The sequence below is a fragment of the Anolis sagrei genome, chromosome 3, assembly GCF_037176765.1.
Source record: "Anolis sagrei isolate rAnoSag1 chromosome 3, rAnoSag1.mat, whole genome shotgun sequence".
Taxonomy (NCBI): Eukaryota; Metazoa; Chordata; class Lepidosauria; order Squamata; family Dactyloidae; genus Anolis; species Anolis sagrei.
This window is the reverse complement of record NC_090023.1, coordinates 144,380,231-144,395,567: the sequence shown is the minus strand read 5'-3', so window position 1 is coordinate 144,395,567 and position 15,337 is coordinate 144,380,231. Positions and strand designations below refer to the sequence as shown.

The window sequence follows — 15,337 nt, the reverse complement described above, 5'->3', positions numbered from 1 at the left end:
GATCAATGCACATAAGATCAGTGTTACAAATTAAAAGTCACTCAAGGGGCAGCTGCCACCTCGGGTTATTCCTACATGACCAAATAATGACAATCTTTGTATTACTTAATTGAGTACATGGGGGTACTGGCAAGGAAAGAAAGGAGATAACTGAGTGCACTACATGTACACCCAAAGTCAAGAACTACCAATAACCATCTACTGCTTGCCATGCTGGAGTTGCCAGGTGACTGAACGCATAAGTGTGGAACACTTTGATTAATTGGTTTCCACTTCTTCATCAACAGATCATCACAATTTAGGAATAGGGTTCTGGCGGTTCATTTAGAATAATAGAATCCTTGAGATGGAAGAGACCTCGTGGGCCATCCAATCCAACTCCCTGCCAAGAAGTCTAGTATGTTCCCATATAGAAGAGCAACTGTTTCTCCTTATGAACTAAGTGTAATCTGCAAATTTGTGCTCAGATCACAATGGTACTTTGATCATAGGAAACATCTCTCTTTATCATCAACTGAATCAACAACTATAGAAAAATAAAGAGAACGCACTATTATTGCACCTCTAAGCCAAGACACCATAAACATGCCTTATGCTGCTGCAAGGAGACACAGATATAACACATGCTATCATGTATTGTTCTGTGAATATAACTCCAAATCTTTCTACTATACTGTTAGGCCCTACCCCCAATATTAATTTGCTCCTACTGTAGTTTTCTAGATCTCAGCTGCCACTGAGTTCCAGGATAAAGAATCAACACTGTTCTTCTGTCTTAGAACACCAAGCTAGTGTTTGTTCTCAAACTTAAACACAGTTTGATACACACACACCTGTAAGGATGGAGGGTTGTGCTCCGCTTTGCATTCAAGTTACGGAATGCATCCTTCATGCAGTCTCTAAAGGCAGGGTAAAGTGTTGTCTGTTGCCTCTGAAGAAGTCATTTCTCCATTCATTCTCCAGTCAGAAGTTAAGAGAGTTTAGCAAATTAGCAGAAAGAACTACAAAAGAAAAATGCAGTAGAAAACATAAATCCATTTTAAAGTGTATGTTGTGTTTTCTACTTGTAGTATGCCAGAAACAAGAGATAAATACAGGTATCATAAAATTAATAAGTGATGTATGCAGTTTGCATTAAGATGTATGTAAACTTAGCAGCACATCCTATGGTTCAAACCAAGATTAAACTGAGAACTGCAGACTTTATTAGCCTCTGTGTAATAAAAAGGCAGGTAAACATAATTAAAGCCTATTTGACATCAAGATGTTTTAACTAACTCATTTTAAACAAGGCAAATTAATGTTTTCAGTAGCACATCCAGTTTTTGCTGATTCTCCTATACTACAAGTAGGAATACTGAGCACACCTGAACACACAAAGCTTTCTGCACTGACCACAGTACAACTGGCATGCAACAAAATGTTGAGAATGAAACAACTGCCTGGCACAGCTTATTTCATAAATGAAAAATAATATCATATTCAGACTGTTTTTCCTTTGTGATAATTTTTTTTCTGTATCACTTGAATTTCAATGAGCACCGAAAGTCAGAAAAATGAACTTTTGAGGATTATTATTATTATTATTATTATTATTATTATTATCCTGTTTTCTTTCTCTACAAAAGAGCAATCTCTTAAGTCATTAGCACATCCAGTGAGCTGGGAAAAATATGACTTTTTTTAAAAAGCCACAAATGGGCCTGAGATGTCAGTCATAGCTTGAAAATGAGGTTGCATGACTTGAGCAGGAGACTCAAACTTAGTCTAAGTTCAGACATAGCAGCCATTTATCTCCCTTATTATCAGGACATGAAAAAAAAGAAGACACCATCCAGCCTCCGTAGATTCTGGTAGTGCTCCCTCAAACATCAGACTGGCATCAAGAAGCAAATTTTCTACCAGTACAGATACAACAGGACCAAAAACAGACTTAGTAGGAATAATGTGCTTTTTCTGTGTTTTCTTGTAAGAGCACAATTTCGCAAAATTTACTGAGGAAACATTCTACAGAAGACAGATAAAATTCATATTTGTATGGTCACAGCCCAAAAATTGGGTATTTATTTAGTCCTCCTATGAATGCAGCAAACTGCTGCCCTTCAGAAGAAATAACAGCAAACTGAAAGGATCAAAAATGTAAGAGGCAGCTTAATATGTTCTTACCCACAATACAAATGTAAATGCAGGAACATGAAACATAATTTTTCCAACACAATTTTTTTAAGAAATGCAAAGTTCATGGTACATTCCCACTTCTGAACACAATAATGAATGTCTTGACCACTACATAACAGATATTTTCTATTTACATATTATTTGCAGCAGGATTCAAGGCCTCAAAGAAAACAACAGGACAAAGATTATGGGACACACAATATGGCAGTAATGGATCACAAAGGTTACAGTTATGATAGTTAGCATCAAATCCTCACTTGGCGACGAAATTCACCAGTGACCTTGCAATTTTTACTCTCAACCAGCCTCTCTTAGAGAATCACCGTGACAACTAAGAACTGAATACAATGCAAATTAGCTACAGGAAGGGAAAATCAGTAATAGGAGAAGTAAAGTAACATAGTACTCAGAATGTGCTTAGCTCTACAATATTGTGATGCATATTGAGAGTATTATTAGGGCTTGATGATGGCCATTTTGCTCTCCATCTTTTCTGTCATCTCTGAATATGCAGCTGCCAATCAAAGAAGAATTAGGATGAGTGGATCTCTTGTATGTCATCTATATAAGTCATTTTGGAAAGTCTCTGATTGTGGGTAGTTATCATATGGTAAACAAAGCATATGCATTCTCAACTATATCGGACTGTTTTCTAGCTCCCCAAAGTAATTCTTTATCACTTTTTAAAAAGTTTTTCATTACTGAAATATCTGTGACAACACAGATAGAAAAATGAAAATACAAAACAACATAGCAGTTTTGAGTTCTACCATTAACACTCAGTATACATAAACACAACAGAGCAAAAAACTTGGTTGTTTAGAATAACCAAATGTAAAACAAGATCGTTTTTCCAACTTTTTTCCTTTAACTCTTTATTACCTCAGACCTGAAAAGAATCCATGTTCTAATTTTTCTTTTGCATAAAGACATATTTGCAATTTAAAAATTAATACTATGATTGCAAACAAAAAGTGTGCCATCAGGCGATCAAACTCCTTTTTCACTTTCAATTTCATACCAGCTTGCTGACACATTAATGACATATTTTACCACTATAGCTAGAAGAATTCTGACATGTTGACCTTTAAGATCAGTTCAGTGTTATAACTCATTCTAAACAAAGGTTTTGTCAGCAGCTGTGAGCGTTTAATGAGAATGTCTTCAATCCTAAATATGTTTTCATTCACTCTTCTAAATAAAGGAACTAAGGCATCAACAATGAAATATTACCAAGTTTCATTATACAGAGTTAGCCTCAAATAGAGTTTGAGTCTCAATGGAAGTTACTTTGCTGCTACTTCTGATGATGAATTTGATTTTTAATTTCTGTGGTTTTCTGCCCTTTCTACAAAATCCCTGCCTGACCAAGCCTTTGCCTGAATTGACCTCCTTCTAAACTATGTTAACAGACAACCAAAGTAACACCTGAGGAGAAATGTAAGAATGTTTTAAAATCTTTGCCTTATAAAGAGGCCAGTGAAGCTTTGAAAGCTTGCATGATGTATTTTGTGCATTTTAGCTGGCTGAATAAAAATGTCACTGTCTTGTGGATTTTATTGTATTTGGCTGCATGGTCTACAGTTATCTCAGAATAGAGTGTTTTGTCTAAATGTAATCCTTCCATCATCATTTGTTATATGCCACAAACATTTGGAAGTAGCTCCAATACTAAGTATACAAAAAGAAAGAAGCTAATTAAACATTTTTTTTGTTACTGATAGTATGCAACAATCTGCACAAACTAGATAGAGGCAGTCCATGGGCTATGAACAGTATAAGTTCTGTAGCTTTGATCTTAAGTTGAATTTGTATGTAAGTTGGAATAGATACATTTTTGAAGTGTAACTGTAACATTTATTCTGTTGTCTGTGCCACTGTTCATAAGATTTCACCTCACTTTCTGTCCCTATGACAAATGTATCTTGAAAATTTGGGTTTCTTGTGAAAACAAGGATTGGTGAAAGCTACATGGTTTGGGTTTAGGTTACCTACAGGATTGCCTTTTCCAGTACAATCCGCCCCAGACACTTATGTCCTTGGGGGGCGGCTACTCCATCCAGCCAGAACCCAACTGGTGACTGTCACCCAGAGGTCCTTTTCATCGGCTGCACCAAAACTATGGAATGAAGACATTCAACAGTTAAATTAGCTGTCAAAAGACCTATCCTCTCTGGCAGGCCAATCCAGTCAGCTTAAACTTGTGAATTTTAAACGCATGTGTTTACTGTATTTTAATCTATTATACTGTGTACATAGAGAGTCCTTTTCAGTGGCTGACTCCCAACTTTGAATGTATCATCCTATTCCCCCAAAGAAAAAAACAAGTTGATCAACTATTAAAAAACCATTTATTATTGTTTTGCTTTTGGAGTGGCTACACATTCCTTGCTTGCACCAGAAAACCCTCCTCTTTGATAAACCGTAGAAGGATCCAAGGAGGAATCCAACTATCATTATGCCAAATGAAAACTGACTTGTATACTGCTGGCCATTATGGAGAAACAATGAGAACTTAGTTCAATTTTCAGGAATACTGAATGTTCCATACATTCTAAATTTACATTCTATATTTTGGAAATATCCAAATGTTGATAATCTGGTTTGTCTGAATATTAATTATATTAACTAAAAGACTTTTGTACTGGGAATCCTACCATTCTTTTATAATAACTGCAATGCTCATGTATTAGATTGGTTATCTAAAATTATCATCATGAATTACACGACACAAAACAAGTGTTCTGTATCACCATTACTGGTCATCTATAAAATATTAAATAGCCCAACAACAAAGATGTCACTGCCTTGGTCCTTTCATTATTGATTGCTACTTCCCCACGGATGTCAGGTGATGAAATACTGGCTAAACAGTAAAATTTCTCCAGTGGTGTATCATTAAGAGCCCCATCCACTATTTCAGTGTGGTGAGATGTATTCCACACTGCGCATACATACTCAGTAGAAGTAGCAAAGTGCAACAGCAGATGTCTTCACTGTATCTGGTTGTGATCCCAAAGTTGTGGAATTGTGATTTATAGTAAAAGGAAAAGGTTGTCCCTTGACATTAAGTCTAGTCATGTCCAACTCTGGGATGGTGGTGATCATCTCCATTTGAAAGCCGAAGAGTCGGCGTTGTCTGTAGATGCCTCCAAGGTCATGTGGCTGGCATGATTGCACAAAGCGCCATTACCTTCCTGCCAAAGTGGTACTTTCCACTTTCATTCCTGCCTATTAGGTTTTAAATGATCACTTCCTCTTGCTTTACTTCTTTTTTAATTTTTGTTATATTGTTGGTTTGAGCACGAAGATCTCCACAGGACCTTTCAACTTATTTATTCAAATTTATGGCAATTAGTTTTAATGATAAAAATTTTAGCAAACTTAAGGAATATTTGAGCAATTTGTGGTTCACTGAAGTGGGAGTAACTTTTAAGACTGGGTAACCCAGTTTTAAAGTTTTTCCTGTAGAATTAGATCCTTAATACGACAATAGCTTCCTTATCCTTTTAACTCCCCACATTTTTTTTCTCAGCTAAAAATAAGAGATTTTCGCCAAAATAGGCAACTGTGAAAACAATGGAAGCAAAACCATTTCTTCTTTATCAAACCTTTTCCAAAAAAAAACCAAACTTTGCCATGAATATAAGGTTGCTGTTTTTGTTTGTTTGTTTGTAATTACCCGAAGTATTATGCTTAAAGTAGATGAACAATTAAATGTCACAATAAAAGCTTTGGAAAATAGTATTTAACAATATTTTATATCACTTGTTTTGATGGATCAAGTTAACTATATATGGCACAGCTGATATATTGGACACACTACTCTCAAAGCTTGAAAATCGCTAGCTATTGGTTTCTCAAAATAGAACGACTAGGATCCACTCACCTGGAAAGTCCACCAACTGTAGGAAGTAGTATTAGAAGAGAGGGGCTGGTGAACAAGAGCCATTAACTCTTCCGCTAAGATAATAATATGGGTTTTCATGTCCCAAATCCTTCCTACATTGGTGTAAGAAATGTAGGTCTAAAGACCACTCCAAAAGAAAGGCCAGATTGGAATCTCTGTTTTCCACCCCTAAATACGTGTTTACAAGGCACTCCATCTTGGTAGAATGTCTCAACAGGATTGTCTAAAATTTTGTAATGATTTAAACACCCAGTTCTGTTTGGCAACATCTATACCACAAAACCACAAGAGAAATCATTTCATGTAATGCTGAAGAAATTTCATAAAAGTACCTTTGAAAAAAATGAAAGATGATGTAGAACATAGTAACCACATATCCATTCACAGTTAACTGAAGCAGCACACCTCCTAACTCTAATCACGTTACATTAGTACTAGGATGCTATCAATGCATGACAATTAGCAACACAAAAAGACAGTAGTCTTGCAAAAGCTGCCTTTCTATGTGTTCAAACATTCAGGCACTATGGGTTTTGCAACTGAAGTTCATTATCCATATTAAGACCACTTGCACTCTTCCTTTCACCCAACATTCTAGAAAAATCACTGAAATAACTTCTACAATTTGCAGCTGAAAAGGGCAAATTTAGTATTAAAAATTTAAGAAGAAAATGGAGGAAAATTGGACAAGTCCTAATATATTAGAAAAAATCCATGGTGAAGACATAGAAAGAGATATGACCTGTAAAACCATGAACAGTCTGCAGAACATATCAAGAAAGTTGTAAAAAAATATTTTAGTGCAGTGGTTGGGCATGCGCATGTGTCAAAGACCTTTTAAAATTAATATAGAAATAGCTAACAAACATAACAGTTAAACTGAACTTTGGATTTTCCAAAATGTTGTATTTCCAAATACAGTCAGTGTCATGTAATGGTTTCAATGTTGGATTTAATTTGTTGAATTCCAGGGCCAGAGAAGCAGATGGTGAAAACAGAGGAACAGCCTGCCTCAGGAAGTGTACAACATTTACACAAATGATCAGCCACTGCCAGAAGCAACAGAATTTCATCTATGCTGATGATCGTGCCATCACTGCTCAAGCAGGGCGCTTTGAGATGGTTGAACAGAAGCTCTCCAAAGCTTTAGGTGCCCTTACTGTCTATTACAGGGAAAACCAGCTGATTCCAAATCCATCTAAAATGCAGACATGTGCTTTCATTTTAAGAACAGACAAGCACCTCGAGCGCGGAGGATTATCTGGGAAGGAATCCCACTGGAGCATTGCAGCACACCAAAATACCTGGGAGTTACCCTGGACCATTCTCTGGCCTACAAGAAGCACTGCCTGAATACCAAGCAAAAGGTGGGCACTAGAAACAATATCATATGAAAACTGACTGGCACAACCTGGGAATCACAACCAGATACAGTGAAGACGTTTGCCCTCGAGCGTTGCTACTCTGCTGCTGAGTATGCATGCCCAGTGTGGAACATATCTCATCATGCTAAAACAGTGGATGTGGCTCTTAATGAGACATGCCACATTATCACAGGCTATCTGCGCCAAACACTGCTGGAGAAATTACACTGTCTAGCCAATATTGCACCACCTGACATCCGCCAAGAAGTAGCAGCCAATAATGAAGGGACCAAGACAGTGACATCTCTGAACCATCCCGTCTGGATATCAGCCAGAACGGCAACGCCTTAAAACAAGAAATAGTTTTCTAAGATCTACAGAGATACTCGCAGGAACATCTCAGCAAACAAGACCACCTATTACAATGCAGCCTGAGCCCTGCTACATGCACAATGGAGGAGGATCTTCTTATAGCAACACCAGAGGCACTCCAAGTGGCCAGCTACTGGTCAAAGGACATTCAATAGAATGCCAAGTTTTTAAAGTCTGTGTTTTTTCAAATACACTGGTTCGCTCCTGATACGAGAAATAAATAGTGTTGGACTATGGCTCTGGAGACCAGGATTCAAATCTCGTCAGCCATGGAAACCCACTGAGTGATCTTGGGCAAGTCACACTCTCTCACCCATAGAAAGAGGCATAAGCAAACCCTCTGAGTAAATTTAGTCTAGGAAACTGTGATAGGTTTACCTTAGGGTTTGTCGTAAGTTGGAAATGACTGAAAGGAACCTAACAATAACAATAGCATTCCAAGTATCTCTGCTAAGATCAAGCAACCACAAATAGGACTTTATTCCACAGGCACCTATTAAAGAGATAAGACCAAACAATGAACTTTTCCATTTAATCTTGAATACAGTAGGTTTGGTTCTAGCATCCCTTGTGGGTGTTCGATTCTCATTATATGTAATGGTGAGTAAAAGAGTGTCTCTTCTATACACCTGTAAAATCAATATTTGCTTTTTGGACTTTTTTTTTCAAGCAGTAGATAGTCGAATTCATAGATATTGATTCCGTGCACTCAAAGGTCCGGCTGTATAATCTCTCACTTTAACCCCGTATTACTATTCCCAAAAGCAGCTTGGTAGATTTCATAAAATAAACAGTTGGCCAAAACCTGTCTTCTTCCAACTTTGTAAAACTGAGCTTTTTTTTAGAAGAACAAATATTTTTGAGCTTCAGAATATCTCTTAATAGCCTTCCATTGAAACACAATAATTCTACACTCTCCAGCAGTAGTACCCAAATAACCACAGCACAAGAGTAACAATTCTTGGGGGATCATCAGTAAATCTCCAAGTGGCATAAAAATTGCAACAGTATTTGCAACCATCAAGATACAGTAAATGTTCTCTCCTGAAGTGATTAGTAGTCACTTTGAAGTCTTTCAGTCACTTGAGTTCTGCATTCCCATCCTTGATATAGAATAAAATCTGCAAAAGTAACTTTCAAGTTACACACACAAAGGAATATTGTTTAGAATTTTGTAGAATGTGTCTTAGGATTTTTAGAACTCAGTTTGCAAAAGTTTCAAGCATTAAAATGTACTACCAAACTTCCAGGACACGAGCTGAGAAGAGATGCTTACTTTCTAAGTATAATCTCACTCAACCAAATGTTCACAGTATGCTCGGAAGGTCAGTATCTTTTAGTTTCCCAAAACTGTCAAGTTGGCTGCTACTCCACTGTGCTCTTTATAAGAAGTCTGAAGTGTCACATAGTCATCTCTGAATAATTAAAACTGAGTGGAATAAAGGCCTCCCCCTGCTTTAATCTCTCCCTTTACCAATGACTGAGCTCTGAGGTTAGCAAAGTACTACATATCTAAGAAGGACTTCTCCTTACATTCAGAAGGGTGCCACTACAAAATTAGAAGAAGCCTATATGTGAGGTTATTCTAGAAATGTCATAAGCAGTAAATGTAAAGGGTAATTTTCCCATTTTAAAGGAGTGTCAGATTTGATGTATGCAAATGCTATGAATTGCTGAAACTCGCTACTCATGAACAGGTATTTTTGAGCCACAAGTAAAGTATGGATTGTTTGCTAAGGATTGAAAGATTTAAGTTTGCTAACATAATGCACACGTTTTGTTATATGCTAGCACTTATGTATTATTTCTTTATTTACGTTATTTCTATCGCACCATTCTCCAACAAATTATAATTAATTTGTCTTCACCAATATTTTACCCATATTTACCAAAGAGTACTTACCATTTATCCATACTTCTATTACTGCTTATACATGTCAACTTTATGTATAAGACAAGGGCAGGTTTTGGGGCCAAAATCTGGGTTCTTTGTATGACCTGTGCCAGGTTGAGGACTATTCTACAGACAGGCAAACACAACAGCATTGCCCCAGAAGGCCAGTTGGCACTGCCATGAGTATATGTGAAAGCAAAATCCTCTTGTACAATATCAATACACTGGAACAATATCATTTCCTTCCAAAATTTAAATGAATTTTCAAGTTGAAAATTCATGAGTATTTTAAAATCCCTCATGATAAATAACTGTATTGCTGCAGATATCTTCTTTATAACTGTTCCATTATGTAAACACCACTGTATCACCAAGTGCAAAATCCAACATAGTGCTGATAGTCACAATGGAGTCCTATCATCCCCCAACACCACTCCACACTGCACAAAAAACAGTTTGGGAAGGTTTCCCATTCTGAATATGCCCCAAAGGACTGCAATGAAGAGAGTTCTGAGTGCAGCCCTCCACAAGCAGAGGTCCAGTGTTGGATCCTTCCCTTTCCATATTCCCCATCATAACTATATTACATAACTTTTAAGGTACCTATAATGTGTGACAATGGAGTTGTCAGGTTTACAAGGTTTCTTCTGAAATCTATGCATATGTGAAATACAAAAGCTCTTATATTATCCAGTCAATACAATTAGCAAAATGGTAACACCTAATGTTTGATCTTCAATAACTTATTTTCTTCAGATTCCACGTTTTTTTTTCTTTTCTACATGAAAGGCATTGCCAAATTTTGCTTCAAATTAGCAATTTTTTGTATTTTTGATTTCTACAAAAGAGAGCTATGTGCGGATTTCACCTTTTGCTTTTAAAGCTGCTTTTGTAGACATAAAACAAGATAACAATAAAGGTCAAAAATACCACTAAAATCTGAGGGCATGCACAGACGATTTAATGATAATGATTCAAAATCCATTTGACTCAACAGAGGCTCGGGGGGGGGGGGGGGGGAGTTCCTTTGGGAATGCCCTGGATTGAAAATAAATTGTAATAAAGCAAAACTCTTAACCAAAAAAAATGATTCTAGAAAAATAAAATGAACTAATTGCTATTTCCAACTTTAAGGTGGTAAATAAATATTTAGAAATTATAATTATTACAAAAATAATTACAAAAAAGCAAAATAATTACAAAAAAGCAAAATTAAAAGGGGGTTAGAAAAATGAGAAAAGTTAAACCTATCCGCTATGGGAAGGAATTACAGTAATAAATGCAAATGTTTGATCAAGGCTTCTATACTATTGTCAAATGACACCCATCATTAGAAATTATTCCCTTTGTTCAATGGCAGAAATAAATTTGTATATTTCCATGGCAAGCAATAAAACCCAGATAAAATTCAAAATTTTAGATGATGCTAAAACAAGAACACCCAGTTATGTACTAATACTGTATTTGAATGATTGTTTTGATTATTGAAGTAATTGGTTTTACTTAAAGATGGGAGGCTTTTGGAACTTGAAGGTCACAACTTAAGATTTGGGAGGCATAGTAATCTTTGGTACATTGAAGTTAAGGCTCATTCTGAATTTAAGAAGGCTTATTCAAGTATGGAGCAAACCCAAAACATTTTCCCAAAAACCTTTTTCAGAAAACCTTTCTTCAGAAAAGAAGTTTGCTTTATGATGATCTTTTGTAGTTGAACCAACATCACTTCTGCTGCAATCAAGAAAGATGCTTCATAAGGAAGGCAAAGATCTAAATTAGTATGCTTATTTACAATTGAAGGAGAGATTCAATCAAGCTAAAAGAATCTGGAGAAAATAAATTTAAAGCTCTGTGAAGATGATAAACATGTAATTTTAAAAAGTGTATGGATATCTGAAATTAGAGAGAGAAGACAAATCTACAAAGGTTATATAAGGTGGACCCAAAACTTTGGTCACAATATTCAAATGGATGGGAGAAAGTTACTCTGGGTAGTATTCTAAAATAAAATGTGTATGATATTTACAGTAGATGACATCCAACTCAAACATGTTTTCCAAGAAGTCTTAAAATTAGTCTTAGGGTAGTCCTAAGGTAAGAATGGCTCTTTTTTCAAATATGGTGGACATGTCAGAAAAAGTAGAAATCTAATGGTGTCAAGATTCCTATGTTAATTTTAAAAGCGATACCAAAAATGTTTTTGTTGTGCACTACAGATAAAGAATTCCCCAGCAAATATGGACTTCTTCAATATATAATAACAGAATCATGAATACCTGAAAACAGAATGAAGCACCAAGAATGAAAGAATAGATTCTTAAAGCAGCCGTGTTAGTCTACCAAATTAATATGGATTTTAAAGGATAAACCAATTAATGGTTTTTTGAATGGCGGGAAACCATTTTTGGACTTAAGCAGTAAGAAATATAACAGTAATAATTTGTGGATATGGTTAATACTACTATGTTTCTCACTTGTATCTATAACAGAAGATCAATATATTCTTTCTTTCAATTTGTTTCCATTAGACTTTGTGATTAGTTTTTTTAGTGTGTTAAGTATTCATTGCTATTGAGAATATTCAGTTAGGCATTTGTTCTAATTTAGTTTAGTTATATGTATTCTTACATATTTTCCCTTTAGTTTTTTATTTGCCTTTTGGTTTTCTTTTATTTACAAAGCTTCTGTCAAAATCAATATAAAACTCACTGTCAAAACTAACAAATTTTATCAGTCTTATTGGAACTGGGTGAAATTACAAATCTTGAAATAATAATTCAAAAAACTGTGATATCTTACAACATGTACAAGTTTCATTTGGCCCAATCAATTTAAGCCAATGATGTTTCCAAGGTTTTCTTGTGTATCATTTTAGACCAAAGAGTTATCGTAGACAAAATACACAAAGTGCTAGACTTGATCATATATCTCCCCAGTCCTGGGTAAGGAGCTCCTGGTGGCATAGTGGGTTAAACCCCTGTGCCAGCAGGACTGAAGAATGACAAGTCGCAGGTTTGAATACGGGGAGAGTGCAGATGAGCTCCCTCTATCAGCTCCAGCTCCTCATGCGGGGACATGAGAGAAGCCTCTCACAAGGATGGTAAAACATCAAAAACATCTGGGTGTCCCCGGGCAACGTCCTTGCAGACCTGCAGTTTCTCAAGTCGCTCCTGACACGACAAAAAAAAAAAGTCCTGGATAACATTAAACATAATGTCTTAACTAGCAAATAGCAATTGTAAGGTAGTGAGGTTTTAAAGCACAATTTTCAATAGGTGTCCTTAGATGAAAAACAAGAGAATGGTCTCTTGCAATGGGATTTGGCACTGCTTTGAGTAGAACTTGATCACCCATCACAGAAAAAAGATGCCTTGTTTTCATAACTCATTTCATACAAGAGGATCAGTCTAAAAAAGAAACTGAACTTCACTGGTCTCTTCAACCAAAAGAACCTCCTGAAGAAACCAATGACAGAAGAAACATCTAGAAAAATTTAACACTGGACAGATATTGCTTGCTGTAGACTTTCATCAGTGATTCCTGAAGCTCTTCCAAATACACATTACAATTATGAAAAGACTATTAATGAAATGTTTCCTGTACTCACCAAGTACAGAAATCTAGCAGAAGAGGTTTGCCCTACCAGGTACAACTGAAAGACAAAGATGGGAACTGAAAACACTCTCTAGAGCAGGGGTCCTCAAACTATGGCCCGAGGGCCGCATACAGCCCTCCAAGGTTATCTAACCGGCCCTTGCTCAGGGTCAACCTAAGTCTGAAATGACTTGAAAGCACACAACAATAACAATCCTATCTCATCAGCCAAAAGCAGGTCCACACTTCCCATTGAAATATTAATAAGTTTATATTTATTAAAATTGTTCTTCATTTTAATTATTGTATTGTTTTAAGTGGGGGGGGTTGTACTACAAATCAGATAGGTGCAGTGTGCATAGGAATTCATTCATGTTTTTTTCGAATTATAATCCGGCCCTCCAACAGTTTGAGGGACTTTGATCTGGCCCTCTGCTTAAAAAGTTTGAGGACCCCTGCTCTAGAGATTTCTCTTAATAGAAATCAAATGAGGAACAACAGGCTAACCTCTACAATTTACCAACATTTCCTTATCCCACTCTCTCAGATAGGTCATTACTATGCTAGTACCAGCAACAACAGTTGGCGCCATTCCATCTTTGATAACCCTACTTCCTCAAGGGGTAGACAATAAGAAGTGGGTAGGCATTCTAATTTGTCTCAACTCACAAAAACTATCTCAATGGAGGCCCTTTTGTTTGCAAATGCAGGAAGATAACAATACAAGGCCATAATACTGTATTGGACAGCACTGGATTAGGCAGATGTGGTACCATTGACACATTCATGACTCCTTGGGGTAACCATTCTTATGCTCCCTTCTAACCTTACTCTTCTCACAATCATTAAGAGCAGAAAAGTGGACAATTCAGTGCCTGTTACCACAACCTCCTTGGAAAGATGGGAAGGATTTAGATCCAAATACATGTTCAGTAAAGAACTCTAATTCATTTCTCCAACACAGAATTCCCACAATATCTCATTCAGTTCCCTTGATTTTAATCGGTCACTAAACTAATCAATAATATGGAACCATTTCCTTATTTATTCATTCAGTTATAATTTTATAAAATACAAATAGACTAGGCAGCCATCTTAATTTAGAAGCAATGCTATAATTTCTAGGTAGTGAAAACAACAATAAAATATGATACTATTATGACTGTTATGATAATGACTGTATTACCCTCAAAATATTCCTATAGATCACCAAGTTAAATTAAATAGAAAGCCCAATTCAGTCCAATATCTATAACCCGAGTATTAGTTTTGAGAACAAGGTAGGGTATAAAGAAAGTTAGTAACAACAACCAGCAGACCCAAATTACATGTTAAGCAAAACAGATGTGGTGTCAGAAGACCAGTTTCCCTACAAGAAATAGATACTGGGATTTTTAAAGGATGACAGGGACGAGGATTTCCTGCTTTATGCTTATTCCCAATTGATTGCTTCCCTTCTCAGGATTTTTGAAATAAAATGAACAGGAAAGTAGAATTTCTGGGAGTGGAAGCCTGATGTGCTTCAAACTGTTCCCATTCTTCTGCTTTTTAAGATACTGGCTGTGACCCAGTTCTAGAGAGTTCCAACCTCAGGTCATACGTTGGTCATGGAAGGTGAATGGCCCAAGGCTCCCATGGTCATAGGTTTTTGTTATGTTTCATATGAAAGGCAGTAGAATTTGCTGGCAACTTTTAAAGAAAGAAATCAACACTTAGATACTTGCTTGCAAAGATAACTCACTAGGTGGGCTTGGAATCTGGTCTAAAATGCCCATAGAACGAAATATGTTTTTATCCAAAACTGCTCAGGAAGAGGACTGGATATGTTTTTAAAAGTCTCAGACACAGCAAGATTTGAGCAAGATGCAATGTTTGGTGGTGGATTCCATCAAAAGTTAAAATACTTATTTTGTTCTGAGTGAATAAAAAATGTTCTCTGATTATGGCTGTTCCAAGTTGAAAAGGAATTTTGTATTCCTCATCATCAGAAAAACCTCCCCATGAGCCTGATTATACTGCCTGCTTTTC

At 36.3% G+C, this 15,337-nt stretch overlaps 1 protein-coding gene across 4 annotated transcripts in view; it reads right to left on the bottom strand.

Annotated features, from left to right (window-relative positions):
* The window catches only part of TSC22D1 (TSC22 domain family member 1), a 76,691-nt gene that overhangs the window by 56,604 nt on the left and 4,750 nt on the right, over nt 1–15,337 (bottom strand). For 3 of the 4 annotated variants that reach the window (XR_009631061.2, XR_009631063.2, XR_009631062.2), the window contains exon 2: nt 834–1,001. The exons of the other annotated variant lie outside the window; for it this stretch is intronic. The gene's annotated coding sequence lies outside the window, so the exon portion shown is untranslated. The remainder of the gene's footprint in view (nt 1–833; nt 1,002–15,337) is intronic. 4 annotated transcript variants of the gene reach the window in all.